Genomic DNA, 17,876 nt, shown 5'->3' with positions numbered 1-17,876 from the left:
CTCCTTAGTAAATATATCTCCCTTGCTCATGGGATGAGATGCAGGGCATTCTGAAGGGAGACTCCCTGGCTACTGGGGCTGTATCCTGGGGCTTTATCCTCAGCCCTTTGTTCTTTGATTCTTTTCCATCTCCCCGCCACAAGGCCAAAGATCTGTGGCATCAAGCTGAACACACTCAGGTCAGTGGCAGGCAGCCTTCACCCCTTCCAGCACAAAATAATTCCCAAGGAGAATGAAGTGAATGTAAATGGGCAAAGGACTGACATACGCTTGGTACACAACCAAGCTAGAACTTTGCACATGTCTTTTCTCTCTCTCTAAATCCATCTTGTACCTAAACCCATCTTTACAAAAATTCTCTCCATTCTTTATGAAAACAGGGAATGCTTGGCAAGACTTCTGGGCACAGCTTGCCTTTATACCAGGCAGGCCCCCAGTACCCATCATGGCTATTCAGTCAGCCTGGGGTCCCCATAACCACTTGCCTTCCCTGAGCTCTGCTGTGATTGTTAGTCAGCCTGCCAGCTTCCCTTATTCTCCTCCTCTTGTTCCCTCTCAATCTCACTTTACATGCCTGTGCCTGACCCTCTGTTGCCCCTGCCACAGTTTGGGGGGGGGGCACTTGTGCTCCTGTTTCCTCATGTAGCTTCCTGCCTATAGCAGATGGAATAAAACATGACCCCCATTACCCTTACCTCCCAAAGTCACACCTTTGTGTAATTCCCTCACCTTGAACATGGGCAGGATCAGTGACTTGCTTCTAACCTACAGAATGTGACAAAAGCGAGGGGATGTCACTTCCACAATTACGTTCATAGATTGTAACATCGTCTTGTTGGTGGACTCCCTCCCTTGCTGGTTTTGATGAAGCAGACAGCCATGTTGCGAAGGCTCATGTGACCAGGAACTGGGGATGGCCCCTCACCAGCAATCACTAAGAATTGAGAGCAGTTTCCAGCAGACAGCTAGAATAAAACTAGGGCCACCAGTGCAATACTCCGAAAGGATCTGAACTCTGCTAACAACCACGTGAGACTGGGAGCAGATTGAGCCTTGAAAAGAGACAAAAGCCATGGTCAGCACTTTGCTTACAGTTTTCTGGTGAAATCCTGAGCCAAAGGGTCCAACTAAGCCTGGACCTCAGAAACTGAGATAATAAAAGTGTGCTGTTTAAAGCCACTGATTTTGTAGTAATATTACAGAGATAGAGAACTAATACATTTTGTTCATAGACGCATCCAACAACATGTCCCTCCAGTGTTTGAAGCAAAGGCTTTTAGATTCAACAACGTGTGAGGAGAAGAATAGGGAACATAGCCTCCATTTGATAAAGTCGTCGCCCTCTCCAGCACCTTGGACAGTTCCTCATCCAGCCTCAACTTCAACTTGGGCAGCACTGGGAAGCTCAGTGTTTCAGAGGATAGTCATTCTATCTATGGACAGATCTTTCTTTATTTTTTATATTTATGTAGCACTTAGTCTGTGCTATTCACTACACTATACTTCATTTAAATTATTCCTTACAGTAATCCTATTAGGTTGATACTATTATTATCTACTTCATAAACGTGAAATGAAGGTTCAGAGAAGTCAGGCAACTTTCCCAGGACTAATAAAGCAGCAGAGAGATTTTAACCTGACTCTAACTTGAAGCCCATGTTCTGAACAACTGTGAAATACTGCTCCGATCTTGTTAGAAAGCTCTTCCTTATGTTAAACCAAGCTCTTCCTTCTTCTAATATCCACTCATCGATCCCTCGGGAGTTTTATACGATTGAATTTCTCTTTCACAGAAAATTTTTTTTAAATGTTTAGAGACAGATATCATTATCCCCCTTTTTTTCTTTCTTATGAATTTTTTTTTAAAGCACACTCCTTAAAAATGTATTATGGAAAGAGAGAAATAGGTGGAGCACAGAGGATTTTTGTGGCATGAAAATACTGTGTGATACTATAATGACAGATACTTGTCACTACACATTTGTCCCAAACCATAGACTGTACAACACCAAGAATGAATCCTAAAGTAAACTATGGACTCTGGGTGATAATGATGAGCCAATGTAGGTTCATCAGTTGTAACAAATGCATCACTCTGGTGGGGGATGTTGATGAGGGAGGCTGTGTGTGTATGAGGGTAGGGGATATATGAAAAATCTCTGTACCTTCTTCTCAATTTTGCTGTGAACCTACAACTGCTTTTTAATTTTTTTAAAAAATTCTCACTATCCAGAAACCTTACAAAGGGGGGTGGGGAGAAACTACTCAATGGGTACAGAGTTTTACATGAAGTGATAGAAAACTTTTGGAATTAGATAGAGGTGATGGCGACAATATTGTGAATGTACTAAATGCCACCAAACTGTTCACTTTAAAATGGTTAATTTTAAGTTATGTGAATTCACCTCAATATATCTTTTTAAGTCCAAAAAGAAGCATTTTGGATATTTTAAACATAGAAATTGGTATAAAGATGAAAACAACATAAACCCATCCACCCAACTTTAAAAGGAAACATTGTGAATAGAAGAGTCCTGCTTTTCCACTACATACTGCCTTGGCCTCCCTTTCCACTGAGAAGTAAGCATGACCCTGGATTTGGTAATTCTCACTCCCGTGTATTTCTTTCCTGTGTACTTTATACATATGTATCACTGTATGGGAAATAGTATTATTGTGCACATTTTTAAATGTAAATAAATGGTCTCATAATGTATGTATTCTTTTTAAAAAAAAAAGATTTTATTTACCCATTTGAGAGAGAGATAGAGAAAGAGAGCACACAAGCAGGGGAAATGGCAGGCAGTGGAAGAGGGAGAAGCAGACCTCCTGATGAGCAGGGACCTCGATGCAGGGCTCAGTCCCAGGACCCTGGGATCATGACCTGAGCTGAAGGCAGGAGCTTAACCAACTGAGCCACCCAGGTGCCCCTGTATTCTTATTCAACTTCCTTTTTCCACTCGAATTATCTCTGCAAATATACCATGTTCTCTTTAGCCATTCTCCTGTTGATGGACATTTAGGCTATTTGTGTTCTTAACCATCAAAATCAATGCTGCTAAAAACATTCTAATATATGTCCTTTTGTGCACAGGTGCAAGAACTTTTCTAGGTTATATATCTACGAGTATCTTTAGCTCCACCAGCCATTGCCAAGTTACAATCACAACAAGATTGTGAGATGCCCCACTGTTGTGTTAGCCCTCCCTGGAACAGCTCTAATTTGTCAGGGACATTTCTCCAGGACAATGAGATGGCTGCCTCCTTTGTCCTACACAGAATACCTCTACAGTGGTCTGTGATTGCAGGAAATGTTTTAGAAGCTTTATATACTATAATTGCTACTTGCATTTCAGCCAGATAATAACCCCTAAGTAATTTTTTCATATGAGTTATTCTTGAACCAGGTATTCCCAGTCTATTCCTGCATCACTGATTCTTCTTAAGCCTAAGTGCAGAACTTAATTCTATCCCCATTGAATCTTACCCTGTTAGTTTTAGTCATTCCTATAGTCTGTAGAGATATTTTGAATCCTGGCTCTGCTATCCCATTCATAAATTTGATAAGCATGCTTTCTGCTTATATCTTCCATCTAAGTCCTTGATAAAATAGAAACAAGAGAGCCAAAGATATAGCCCATATATAAGATGTCCCCACTCTGTTGATGTAATCCAATGCCTGGGCATGGCTGGCCAATGACCTGTGATGCTAGCTAACAGTATTATGCAGTCCTCAATTTCCCATTCAATCCTCAAGAATATCAAGGAGAATTTTGTTAAGGATCTTGGCATATCTAGAGTATTCAGCTTATTTACATATCTAGCAATCTGGTACAAAATGAATATAGGAGTCCACTTAAAGTGGCTTGCTCTCAGTGAACCCATGCTAGCTTCTAGTGATTGCCACTTCCCTTCTAAGAGTACATAGGCAAGTTGGATATTAATTAATATTAGAATGTCTATGGTGATCAGTATCCAAGGCACCAGGCTGTACAATCTGGAACCTCATGTTCTTTCTACGAAAATCCAGATTTTTCTCATTTCCACTCTTCTCGTTTCTTCCCTCGATCATTTCCAAACTTCAGTTTTACAAACATTTATTAAAGTTTCTTCAAAATTCTGGCATGAAATAATGTCAGGTGTGGAAACTTTTAAAGCCTCCAGGTGACCACTTACTTTTTGTTTGTCCAGCTGGAGTTTCAAGATTATTTGAACAATATTGATTCTATTCTCTTCTGCTGAAAGATCTTGCCTTTTGGTAAAGAAACAAAATATTTGAGTTGTTCTTTTTCTTCTCATCCTTAACCTTGTTCCAGTTCCCCAAGTAGTGAGCCTGCCCCTTTTAATTCTGAACATAGTTGCTAAAAGCTTTTGTGTTGTCCCTGGCATTTTTCTGAAGCCTCTGCTCATTCTGAGCTTTAGTCTTGATGGCATTATTCTTACAGGCTTGTGATACTCTTTTGTATTTGTCCTTGGTTATGTGTTTCTCCTTCCATCTTTCATCCATGACCTTTTAAAATACAAGTGAATCAAAAGCTTTCCAGGCAGCCTCACTGTTGGCTCAGGATACCACCTCATTCTCTCCCTCTCTCCTCAGAAACAATGCTATTGCTTGTCTACTTCTAAAGAGGGAAAAGGGGGCCAACAGACAAGCCATTAGGAAACAGCATAGTCATTATATATATATATATATATCTCCTTCCATACTAGTTCCGCTTCCTCTGGTTGTTTTCTTCTTCTTCTTTTCTATTCCTTTAACACTCATGGAGGCAAAAAGATCTTAAAGAATCAGAAGGAAACCATGGATTCATGAATACAAGGGACTTTCAGCTTTCTTGAGCTCTTGGGTCTTATGGTTTGTAGGCTTTTAGAAGACTAGAAGTGCTCATTGGATCCCAAAGGGAGAAACCATAGTAGCCATCAAACTGCTGTATTCAGACCTTAGAAAGTCAATAAAATTTGGATTCCAAAATGTTAGAGATGTGTCTAGGGAAAAAAGCTGGTTGGAATTATCCATTATCCATTTCCTTCCACGTGAGAGCTGGGATTTCTCTGTAAGGGTTTGGTATGCGGAGTGGCATAATCGAGAGTCCTTCACTCTGGGGTCCCTCATCCTGCGTGCCTATCTTCTCTGTTTTTCAGTGGCCATAATCCATTGGCAAGAACATTAGAGTAGGCAAGCTAAGCTGGGGACTACTCCCAGCATATCACAAGCTCTTTCCTCTTCCTTTGCTACTTTTCCAACCCTGAAATATGGGAAAAATCACAGGATTGCCATCATCAGTGGGAGGGCAACAGGAGAGCTAATGGCATAATATGTTGTCAATGTCCTTGATGAAGAAAAGCCTACATCACATTTTTTATGTGCGTAAAGGTGTTCATATCCACAGGTGCTTGCAATATGCTAGCTGCTCCTTTACTACAAGGCTATATGGTTATTTATTTCCCCACTCTCCAAATAACATTTCTGGTCCATTTTCCCCCAGTCCTGAGGAAATCGGATGGAGATTTTAATACCAGTGTCTCCTATGCTCTCCACCCAAGTCTGCTGCCTTCGCCATCATTAAGAGATGCCCAATTCAGATACATTTATATGCCCAAGCCCCTCACACAGCCAATGATCCCTAAGTGCTAAACAGATTTGTCCTGGACTTGGAGCCTGAGCCTGTGGAGCGAGGCTCAGATAATTTAAGTGCCTCTTGTAACAGAAGGCAACTGGAATTCAATAGAGATAAATGTAAAATATTGAACTAGGGAGCCGAACCATCAGCAGGGCAGGATTCTAAATGGAAAGGTTATGGCTGAATGACTAAGCAGGGGAGAACACACAACACGCCCAAGGAATTCTTGCAGAAATACAAGTCCCTGGTGGACCCTGCAGAGAAGAGAAGGGGTGCTACAGCACGGCACAGCCAAAGGAGAGCTGCTTGGGCTCCGTGGAAGCTGATGCTGGGACGTCTCCCTCCCGGAGCAGACTGGCTGACAAGGGACAGGGGAGTTTGGCTGGCAATGTGAAGCCGCCAAATTTTAGCTGTTGTTGTGAAGAGTCAATATTGCTTTTTCTCTGCCAGGCCCCAAACACCAGAAGTAAAATGTCTGATGATAACCTGAGGCATTGGTTGTGTCTACTAGAAAACACCAGCCACTCAGATCAGTTAATTCAATCAAATGTCTGGCCAACTTCCACAAAGAGATTGATAGAATCCTTTGTTTGACCAAGTGGACAGGTCCAATCAGGGAACATGATCAGTCCCATTGTCCCACAGGGCCTCAGCCAAATAAGACATTGTATTAAAGCATAAAGGGCTCTCTTAGGTGTTGGTGAATTTTCCTTGCAAAGAGCCCAGGGCATTGACTTGAATCTCAAATACATCCAACATGGCTCCCCCTTTCCCTTCCTTTAAAGTATGTTTTCCTACAATTCACACAAGAGCAGGGACTTGCTCTTTTTTGGGCTGATCACACCAGAAAAGAAAGACAGAATGGGGAAAACCAGTAAAAAAGCATGGGTGTGTATAAGCTGGAATTCAACAAGTTTTCCAATTGGTCAACAAATTTTTTGGGACACAGAAATCCCTTGCCAGGTTTTCTGGCCAAGGTCCATCAACACAGCATTCTAGCGGCCCCCATGTAAGCCCTTCAGCCCTTACCTCGTGACTGTCTGTTTTAGGGTCCACAGCAGCCTATCAAAGGGTCTTAAAAGACACACCATTTATTAGTCTTGAGGACAAAAGAGACTACACGAGCACAATTTCTGCTTTGCTAACCTCCTCAAAGCCTACTTTGAGAGCCCCTAGTCCCTAATGAAGAGAGCGTCTATTAGTTAAATGAGGGCAGCTTTACAAAGCTCTATCCAGTGTTGACATATATACTAAGCTCTTTTGGCCCAAGTTCCAAATTCATTGCTCAGTTTTGGCAGGAAACAACATGGAGGCTTCTGCTGGGAAAATGCATTGCTATTTGAATGCATGAGAAAGAAGAGCTGTGAGTGCTGGTAGTGCCCACAAGGGCACTGCCCTGCTGAGTCACAGGAAGGGGATCTGTTATTTTCTAATCAACTATAAGCGAGTGTATCCTGTCTGACATTTTGGCCAGCGATAGAAGGTTTTCTCTTATGTCCATGTGTTGAGGCAGAGTGCTTTCTCTAACGCTCCTGTCTCCTTTTGCAAAATTCACAAAACCCTCCCAAAGAACTCGGCTTGTTTACTTTCCTCTGTCATTTCAGAGGCTGGTGTCTACTGAATCGTGCTTTAGAGGAGAGCCACAGTAAGGCTTTCTAACCCAAAAAACAGTTGTCGATTTAGACAGGGATTAGCAGAGGCACAATTATTACCATTCAGAGGACCCTCAAAGGGACCTGTACATAACAAGCCAAATAGCAGAAATCTGACTCTGCTCTCCACAGCCCTGACTTCTTCAAGGCTCTCAGCAGCTTATGACACTTGAAATATACCTGTGTCTTTCCCATCAGAGGCTCTTTGTCCTTCCTCCCACTCTTTCTCCCTTTCACGCCTCTCCTTCCCACTGCAGGCAGTGGTGGGAGGCTGGGAAGTGGGCCCCCGGGTTCAATCCTGGGCCCCAAAGTCTCGTGTGTTAGCATTCAGCTCTTCTGCTTCCTGGGACCCTTCTGTGGTTTACAGGACTGGAGAGGAACGTCGTATCAAGAGCCTTAGAATATCTCGTGAGTAGTGGTTCTTTATTAATCCACTCAATCAGTAAATTACATAATTAATATATCAAATGGTACCTAGAGGCCTAGAATATTTAAGAGGAATTTTGTATTGGTTGCATGTTTTGGTGGTAATTCTAGATACTCCCCGTGACAGCTACAGAATTTCTGTAGAGGAAGGGCTTAAGGCTGCAATTTGATTGGAGGGAAGGCTAAAGGAACATAATTGAGATTAAATGTTTATTTGGGGTGGCTTTTTTGGGAGGGGAGGTGGGAGGAGATAGGGGCTGCTCCTAAACTCTGCTGAGCTCGGAGCCCACTTGCATTCTGCTGCTCTGAAGCAGAGCCTGCAAACCCAGGGGGCTTCGAGACTGTGCTACTTTCCTCTCCCCTGCCCCACCTCCTGTTCTGCCCCGGTCTCCTGCCTCGTTTATGTAGAGCTTTTCCCCTTCAGCTCTACACCTCTCCCTTTGCCCATTCCCTCATCACTAACTTTGTTCCAAAATCTGTCGTTTCTTTATCTCATTGTCGTAATGACTGGCGGGAAGGCAGGAACACCCAGGGGACTGCCATAAAACCAGAATTATGACATAAGATCCAAGGCTAAAAGCTGAGCTCACTTTTCTACTTTGAGAAGCGTTGTTTTAGGTAGCTCAGCCCATAAAGAATTCTGGATCTTAAGAGAATCACAAAAGCGTTCATTTCTTTTCCATTTTACAAACAGGAAGAAACAGGAGGATCCCGTGGAGCCTTCCATTTTGTTTCTGAGGGTGCTATCTCTCTAAGAAGAGCAAGGACGCAACTCTTCTTTTTGGAGTACTTGTCTTTTTAGTCTTACCTTCCTCAGTCCTCAACCCCCAAACCCACCCAGGCATGGAAATGGTGAGTCTACAAATGAGGTCAGACAAACCAGTGGAGGGTGAAAACAACAGACTGACCTTTATAAATATACACTATTGGATTTGAAAGGGCTTAAACTTGGAGTCCAGTTGCTGAGGATAAAGGCACTGAATAATAATGTTACCCACCAGGAGCAACCCCACGTAAAGGAGTGATTTCGCACTGGCCTCTCATGCCAGGAAATTTCCTCCCGGGAAGCACTGAATGAGGCTACGGGGATATAAGAGCTCTCATACACTTTTGGCACAATATTTCTGGAGCACATTTGGCAACATGAATCAAAACCCTTAAGAACGCACATCCACTTTGACCCAGACTTTTTTCCAGAACTTTATCTTCACAAAGTTATTAAGAAAGAGCACAAGGTTTATTTATAAGGTACCGTAGGGATCCTGAAAAATAAACAACCATCTAAGTGTCCAATAATGAGTCTGGTTAAATAAATTATGAAGCATCATAAAATGGAATACTACAAAACCACTAAAAATGAATAGTATTTGTTGACACAAAAAGTGTTCATAAATATTGTTGAGTGGGGTTCTGGGGGCAGGAAGAATGTGAATATAAATTAGATCGTGGACCTCAAAAAAGCTTGCATTTTAATAGGGAATGAGTGACAAGCAGAAGCTTGAAAAGGCTTTGAAAAGAAAAGAAAATTAGACTATGGCTGGTTATTTTGTTTTGTTTTCACAAGAATCCACGTTGTTTTATAAAAGTTCCAAATTACTCAGCCTCAAGCAGAGCAAGAGGAAGATAAAGAAGACTACATTAGGTTGGGAACATATCCCTGAATAATCGAGAGCTCGTTACGGACTCTTAGTACATCAAAATCCAATTAGTTCATTAGCTCAGCCCTTGCATTTTCCTTCTTTCCCCCCGGCTGCCAGCCTTTTACCCTTCGATGTAGCTTATTAGAAACCCCAAGATGGGGTGGGTAGGGGAAATAAAAAGGAGATAAAATCCAAATGAATCAATTTTCTGCTTGTTAACAATGGGCTGGGGCTGGTGGTAGAGGCAGGGAGGGTCTACCATGGTGTTGGGGTGGCTTGGAGTCGAGGTCCTACGAACAGTATCTGACCCATGGGAGGCCCCAGTGATGAGCACTGCATAGGTCCTGAATGAGGGAATCTGCTCTTAGACCCCAAAGCCCTAGGCCCCCAAACCCCATACTGCACTGCAGATTTCCTGGGATTTCCAATAAGAAAGAAAATTCGGCCCCCACTCCAGACTTTGCTTCAGAAGCATGATCCCTCCTGTCCCTGGGAGGTCTTTGAGGGATACACAAAAATGAGAGCCTGCCTCATGCTCCCTACTCACGTTCCGATTCCCCAGACCCAATCGTCGCTGTACCTACTGTCTAGACCATTCTCCGTAATCCTTTACCCATTTGAATATAAATCTACTTTTTTTTTTTGTCCGCAAGTAGAAAACAACTCTGATAACTGTGGTCTCTAAACTTTTATTTTCTAACGTGTTCTTTAGAGAATAAAAATACAAAAGGAGGCATCACGCATCACATCATGAAATCGTGTTTGCAAGCTACTGCCCGTATTTGAAATGTGGTACATCTTCTCCACCATCAGAGCCAGGGGTCTTATTTTCTTTCCCACAAAGCCATTATATCAGTTTTTATTTTTTGTTCTGTTTCCCTCAAAGTTGCATTCTTCTCAAGATCTTTCAAGACCTTTGAGACCCTCAGCCGTTCTCCTCTCGTTATTCTTCCTATTCAAGCAATAGCATGAAAAATTTAAAACCTCAGCTCCCCCAGAGATCGTGGGTGGGCATAATTATGTTTAATTACATTTAGAACAATAGTTAAGCTTAAATTCCCTAAGAGGAAAGAAGAGACTGGGACGTGTGGGCCGGGAAGGGAAAGGTGTCCTGGGGGAGCCGTGTCCGCTGTGCGATCCACGGAGCAGGCAGCTGGGTGGTGACCGCATCGCAGGCTTGCAGGCTTGTGTGAGCACAGCCAAGGTCCCACTTAGCCACTCGGGAGGTCACAAAGGACTGTGGCACCCACTCAGGAGCTCCTCCTATAGTTTGCTTACAGGGGAATCTGTGCCACCCCTCAGGCTGCCAGGTCCTGTGCTCTTTAGAAAGCAGCTCACAGCCAAATGGTGGTTGCATCCATGGGTCTAATATAGCCATGTGAAAACAGCTTTATGCGATATTTAAAGGACATCAAGAACTCTTCCATCTAGGGGACAGAATGTGTGATCTAGTGAAGGGCACATGGTTGTGGGAAGCAGGGTCTTGGGACAAGACCCGTGTGCCTTAGACGAGCCCCTCACTGCCCTGGATCTTGTTTGCCTCTGCTATACATGGCAGTGGGACTAGAGATTTCACAGTCCTTCCCAGCTGACCATTCTAGGACTCTTTGGATGCTTGCATCTAAATGGACTGGGATGAATGGTCTTGTTGGGTTTCTTCCAGTCCCCAAATTCCTATTGTTTAACTGAAAAAAAAAAAATCAAGGAATGCTAACGAGGAATACAGTGACTGGAGAAATTCATGATTTAAATGCAAGTTTGGGTATTTTCTTATTTCAATTGTTATGCCCATAAACCAGGAGTGCTAACAAGTTAGCAGGTATATTTGCAATAACACAAGCCTGGCAAAAAACTCTCAAGTCACTTGTGTGAACTTGCTGAAGGTGACCCGAGAACCTATATCCAACATGTCCTTTCAAGGCCAAGCCCGTGTGGTCCCAGAGCCACGTCCCACCAAAGCCCCGCTACGGAGAGGCACCTTCTCAGACCGCCCCCAGGTTCCCTTTCCGGTACTGTTGCCCTCGTTCAGTAAATATTTACTTAGCCGTCTGAAGTATGATGATGAATCACTGTTGTTCTCTCTTTAAACAAACAAGCCTGACCTCTGGGTTTTCTTTTCCTTGTTAATAGCTACTTTCTACCTGTTTCGTGTAATTGTTTAAAGAGCTTTGGGTCCAGGGAACAAACTTGGTGGGTATTGCTCAGCCATCAATTCACCCTTTTAATAGCCCCAGCCCTTCCCGCAGAGAGGATTCCTTCGTATTCCAAAAGGTGCTCAGGTTTGAAATGGTCTCTGTCGCTCTCCATCCATCAGCCTTGTTTCTACCCTTTATCTCTGCCTGTTTGTGGCACACAACTTGCTCTTCCTTCCTATTAGCCCTTTGGCTTTCATTTCACTGAGTGTCTGGACCCGGTTATCTGCTGTATCCAGTCCTCTGCTGGCTGCCCAGTCCTGGATCAATTGCTGGGGCCCCTGTAAGTTACCTCATTTCTGTTCAGTTTCTACTGCACAGCACAATGCAGGAAGAGCAGTGTGCGGGCGTCGGACTTCACAGCGACACTCTTCTTGGGGACTTGAGACTCTTGAAGGAAACCAAAAAAGCCTTCCCAGTAATGAAATGGAGGGAGAGCAATTTCACTTTCCTCGGTGCGAGCCTGGTGGAGAAGAAAGAGCTTGTCTTCATTTTGATGCTAGCACTAAATGGAAGTTCCTTTTAAAGGTTCCTTTTCTCTTGCCCTGGCTGTTCTGTTCACTTGTGGTTTTGGTGGTGGTTTTTTTTTTTTTTTTTTTTTTTTTTTTTTTGAGTAAAAGCCTTTCCCCCACCAAGTCTCAGTAATTTTTTACTACTTCCTAGCCAGTGACTGACAAGGAACGGATCTTGGCTGGTCAGAAGGAGAGAGAGCACAGCACTTAAAAGGGTGATGGGAGAAGTCACAGCCAGAAACCTAGTTAACCCTCTCAGGAATTAGTGGAACATCACCCAAAAGTCTCAGAAGAAATCTGTGGCTTAATTTCACTTGCTTCAGACGTCCCATTCTTCTCTTCTTTCATTCTAGGCAAACTGTGAGGAACACGAGAAATACACGGGTCTGCGGACATATCTGCAAGAGTAGCCTCCCCCTAGCCCTGCTTCTTCCCGACCTCTCCAGTCCAACCAGCAGATGACTGTCCCATGCACGTGCAACACTCACAGCATCCCCAATTCTGCCCATGCAAGAGCCAAGATTCAATCCCCAAATATTCACTGAGGTCGACTCTTGTACCTCACTGATGCTGGGCAAGCTGTGTATGACCAGATCTCTGCTATCAAGCAGCTTACGATATAATTGCAGAGACAAGACAGAGACAAATGAAACAAAGAAAACCGCTATAAAGCCGTGTATCACTCAGCGATGAAATTTGTGGTTTTTGCAGTTTTGTTTTGACCGGTACTCATAGGATTGTCATCGATCGATAAAATGCTTGCTAGTGATATCAATATGTCATCAAAATTAATAGCACACCACAACGGAGTTCCATTTATTCACTCATTCAACAAGTGCTTATTACGCACTTAACTCTAGCCATGTTTTGCATTTGTAAAGAACCTTATAGTTCGCAAAACACTTGCACAGACACCGACTCTGTTGGTGCAGGCTGGTTTATAGGAGGTGAAAATGAGGCTCAGAAAGGTTAAGTGATTTTCCCCGAAGCCCCTGGGTTATTAAGTCTGGGACCCGAGGCTGTAGCCTCCTCTATCATGGTGGGTCCTCCGCCAGTCCACCCTTCAAACTTATGAGTTAACGTGGTTCGCCAGAGGCGAGGGTGCCAGTCCTGACCTTTTGTACCCTCTCCACCCCCATCCCTCACCTTCACGGAAATAGATAGAAAGGATCTCCTGCAAGTACTAGAAATAGAAATAGAAATAGAAATAGAAATCTTAGGAATTCCCTTTATAAATTTCATATAAATCTACACATACATTTATCAATTTCATATAAATCTGACTCTCTTGTGTAGGGAAGACCAAGCTGCTGATTTGTGATCTTTGTGAAGGTCTCCAGAGGCCCAGGATGAGCTTTCCAAACTCACCTCAATTCGTCAGGGCTGTTTGCACCACTTTCCTCATCCTCCTTACCCCTCAAACTCCAATTAAAATGATGGTTGAGGGCAGCTGAGATGGGGGAGAGAAGGAGGGAGGGGTTCCATACATATGTGGCTGAAAGAGAGAGCTGCTGTCATTGTCATTTGGAGAGGGTGTGTGTGTGTGTGCGTGTGTGCGTGCATGCCGTGTGCGCGTGGGAAGGGGGATAGACATGCTGAAATGCGTGAGTTTAAGACTTTATTCTATGCTGTAGTTGACTATACCCTAAAGGACTGGGCTACAAAGACTCATTTAAAGATCCCTCCCCCCACACCCAGATCAGAGAGTCTAATGTCAACACCGCTTCAGCTGAGTGTCTTCCGAGGCCAAGTTGCAAACAGAATATCAAGCAGAAGATGGACCCTGAAAGACAACCTTGCCATGACAATGGAGTCCAAGAGACAGCGTTGTGTCTGCTTCTACGTGCTGCAGGAGTGTCCATGCCTTCCACTGAACAGCGCCGATAATGACAAGCGAACAAGCCAACAAACACCCTGAGGTGAATTTGGTGGGAAAGCTGACTATGCCTTCAGTCCTAATATAGGAAGTGTCCCCAGGCCCGCAGTTAGTGCTGTGTTGGCACCGACCGTCCACACCCTGACTGGACAAGAACGAGAACTGTGGCCACTGCTGCCCACGACACTGATGCCAAGGAGCCCACAGCAGGGACAGCAAAATGACACCAGCCGGCGCCTCGGTTGCCTTATTTGAAATGAAAAGTAGCCGCTGTCCGTCCATCCATCCATCTGTCCATCCATTCATCCATCCGTCCAACAAATATTTCCTGAGCACCCTCCATGAAGCAGCGAGGATGCCATAAAGAATAGGACATTTGCATCGGGGAATATTTAAATTCTTCAGTATTGGAGACTTCCTTCCTGTATTTGCTATGAGAAAATCAAATGCGAAACCAGAGAGGTTTGGGTACTGTGGTAGAGAATGGGTCCGAGGAGTGTGGCATGCTGTGTAGAATTGTCAAATCACTATGTCATATACCCGAAACTAACATGACACTGCCGGTCATCTATACGTCAGTAATTTAAAAAATTAAATTGGAAAGAAGCAATTCTTACTCCCGTCTTATCAAGAGGAAAACCTCAATTTCTGAAGAGCATCCTTAAAGTTGTCAAGGTCATCAAAACCAAAGAAAGGTGGAGAAACTATTGCAACTAAGAGGAGCTTCGGGAGAGACTTGATGGCTGTTCAGTAGATGGTAGCATGGGGGAACCGAAAAAGGGCATTACTAAAAACTAAGGAAATCTAAATAAACTGTGGGTCTTAGTTAATGATGAAATATCAGTATTGGTTCATTATTGTAATAAACGTGGGACCCTGGGTGGCTCAGTCAGTTGGGCGTCTGTCTTCAGCTCAGGTCATGATCTCAGGGTCCTGGGATTGAGCCCCACATGGGGCTCCCTGCTCAGTGGGGAGCCTGCTTCTCCCTCTGCTGTTCCCCTTCTTTTTTTTTTTTTTTTAAAGATTTTATTTATTTAGTTGACAGAGATAGAGACAGCCAGCGAGAGAGGGAACACAAGCAGGGGGAGTGGGAGAGGAAGAAGCAGGCTCATAGCGCAGGAGCCTGATGTGGGGCTCGATCCCGTAACGCCAGGATCACGCCCTGAGCCGAAGGCAGACGCTTAACCGTTGTGCCACCCAGGCGCCCCTGCTGTTCCCCTTCTTGTGCTCTCTCTCTCTCTCCCCATCAAACAAATAAATAAATAAAGTCTTTAAAAAAATTGTAATAAACGTATCCTGCTAGCATAAGATGGTAATAATAGGGCAGGCTGGCTTCAAGTTATACAGGAACTTTCTGTATTCTCTTCACAATTTGTCTGTAAATTTAAAACTGTGCTAGCAAAGTCCATTTTTTTAAAAAAAAGCCTGGAGGAAAAGTATTGAAAACTGTTCTCTCTAACTTGTAAAGATAGGATAAAATAATGCGTATAATGTGCTTAGCACAGAAGGTCGCATAAAGTAAGTGTTCAATAAACATTGCCTATTCTTTTTGAAAAAGAGAGAGAGAGAATGGGCCCAAGGAGAGGAAATGGGCAGAGAACATGCCTCTAGATATTCTCCTGCCCTACAACTGTAGAGGCCGGACAAACACCTTTGATGTTAGTCACATTCATCAATTGGTCAATCATAACGAGCATTATCATTCATTTGTGCTGTTTGTATCTATTCCAAGTATAAAAACGCATGTTCATTGTAGAAAATTTAGAAAACATAGAAAAATAATAAATTGGGATATATATAATATATAATAAATGTGATGTATATATATAAAATACATATATATGTCCCAACATTTGAATTTAACCTTTTTATCATTTTGATATATTACCTTCCAGTATGTTTCACTTCATCTTTCCCCAGAATTTTTTAAAATTTTTAATTGATCGATATATACTCTAGGTATCATAAGATCACAGTTCAAATCTTTTCAGCCCACCCGTCTGTCGTTCCTCACCATTATTTAGAATTTCCCATTTACCTCCTCTTTCAGCCGGGGAGACATGCCTTAAGAGAGGGAGACTTAATTTTAATGCTGGGATAGCTTAAGTTAAGTGTATTTGTCTGTGAAAGACCGTGTGATTCATCCTGGAGCCAAATGCAGTGATGTATCATGTTGTTTGCCTTTGTTGGAAGTTTTCAACAGTCCCAACTGACCCTGTGATTAGCGTGCCCAAGCCGGGGTTGACCGCAGAAGCATCTCCCACAACCCGTGCTTGTGTACAAGTGTGTCCGTGCACCTCAGGTCACGCTCCACCCCCACTCCCTCTGACACTAAGGAAGGAGTAAGTTTGTGTTGCCTGGGATCTGCTCTCTCTTTGTAGCGGTGAATCTACCCTTACGAGGGTTGTGAGCCCACCCTACCATCAGCACAGGGATTAGGTGTGGAACTGCCCCTGCAGGAGCAACGGGGGAGAGGAGGTTCTAAAGAGAGCTGGGTAATAAAGATCTGGGCTGTGATTTTCTGGAGGTAGAAGGCCTGGCTCCCCTAAGCCTGGCTCTCCTAAAGTAAGGTGGAAAGAAGTAACTGGAGAGTGGCTTGTCACACCCACCCAGCCTGACAGCCCGACAGGTGAGTTAGCAAATGCTACATTGTAAGGAATTACAAAAGCTATTTTCTACAAAGTGGGCAAAGACTCTGGGATTAATGACGGTACAACGTGATGGATGTTGTTTAAGAGGGCCATAAATTACCAGCCATAAACCTGGCAAAGCTTATCTGATTGCATGATGCAGTCTGGGGCGCTGGCAGATCCCCAGCACAGGCTGGGGGCAGTGGGCTGGGGGAGGGCTTAATGGAGAAGCTGGCAATGCGTACCACTGGCCGGAGGGCACAGATGGTGAGCTTGGCAGATGTCCAGAGTGGGAGGCTGTGGAGCAGCAGTGCTGCTGGCCCCGCTCTGCCTTCTCAGAACTGCAGTCCTCCCTCAGAGATGCTGGAAAAGCCCAAATGGGCTTGGATATGGTTGGTGGAAGACCCCAGGCTTCTTCCCTTTCCTGGCTGTGGGAGAAGCGGCCAAGGAGGCCCATCCCTGGACAGGAGTCGTGGGATCAGATCCCAGTTGTTTCTCACCTCGAGCCTTGAAGAGGAAGAGGAGGGATGGAGGGGGAGGGATGGAGAGAGGACCTGGAATGATTTCTGCTCCCAGCTTCCTCTGCCAGGTCTCTAATTGGTTCGAGTATATCTAAAACTGTGTCCATGACAGGGACACTCAAGCCATGACCATGGCTCAAATGCTGGCCATTCTGCAGCCAGACCCCCGCCCTGTTCTCATGCTCCTGACTCAAGGCATCCCTTCGCCCCATCCCCTCTGCCTCTCTGCCATTGTGGTTTTAGAGAAATAGACAAGGGGGGGAGAAAAAGAAGGAAGAAAGGAGAGGATGGAATGGAAGAAAAGATGGGAGTAGGAGCCACTCACAGTAGGGAAGCCAAAGAAGCTGCCAAAAGAAAGATCACACCACCATCTCCCAGATCTTTTCCCGCACCCCCCACAACCAAGTCCAGCATTACCTGTCACACACACCAACACTTTATATACACACACAGGCACACACAAACCATTACATACATACTTTTCAAAGTGTCTGCTTACCAAATAGTAACAAACAGTCTCAAGAGATCATGGTGTTCCCCCTCCGGCTGACAGGCCTAAGTGATGCCGATCGTCGTGTGGAAGGGCCGCACGGCAAGGAAGCCACGGCTGCCTCCCACCAGGGGCTTGTGGTCTCCGGGAGCACAGAAGGCAGATTCAAACCCAATAAAACACACAGCTCAGTTCTGCATCAAGACGAAAGTCCACAGCCAAAGCTGGCCATCCAGTTATTTATTGAAGCTTTATTACGAATCAGGCACTGTGTCACCACTGGGGGTTCAGTAGTGACAAAACAGGCATCGCCCAT

This window comes from Ursus americanus, chromosome 2, assembly GCF_024610735.1.
Source record: "Ursus americanus isolate L20-20 chromosome 2, mUrsAme1.1.p, whole genome shotgun sequence".
Taxonomy (NCBI): Eukaryota; Metazoa; Chordata; class Mammalia; order Carnivora; family Ursidae; genus Ursus; species Ursus americanus.
The sequence above is the reverse complement of the archived record's forward strand: the minus strand, read 5'-3'. Positions refer to the sequence as shown.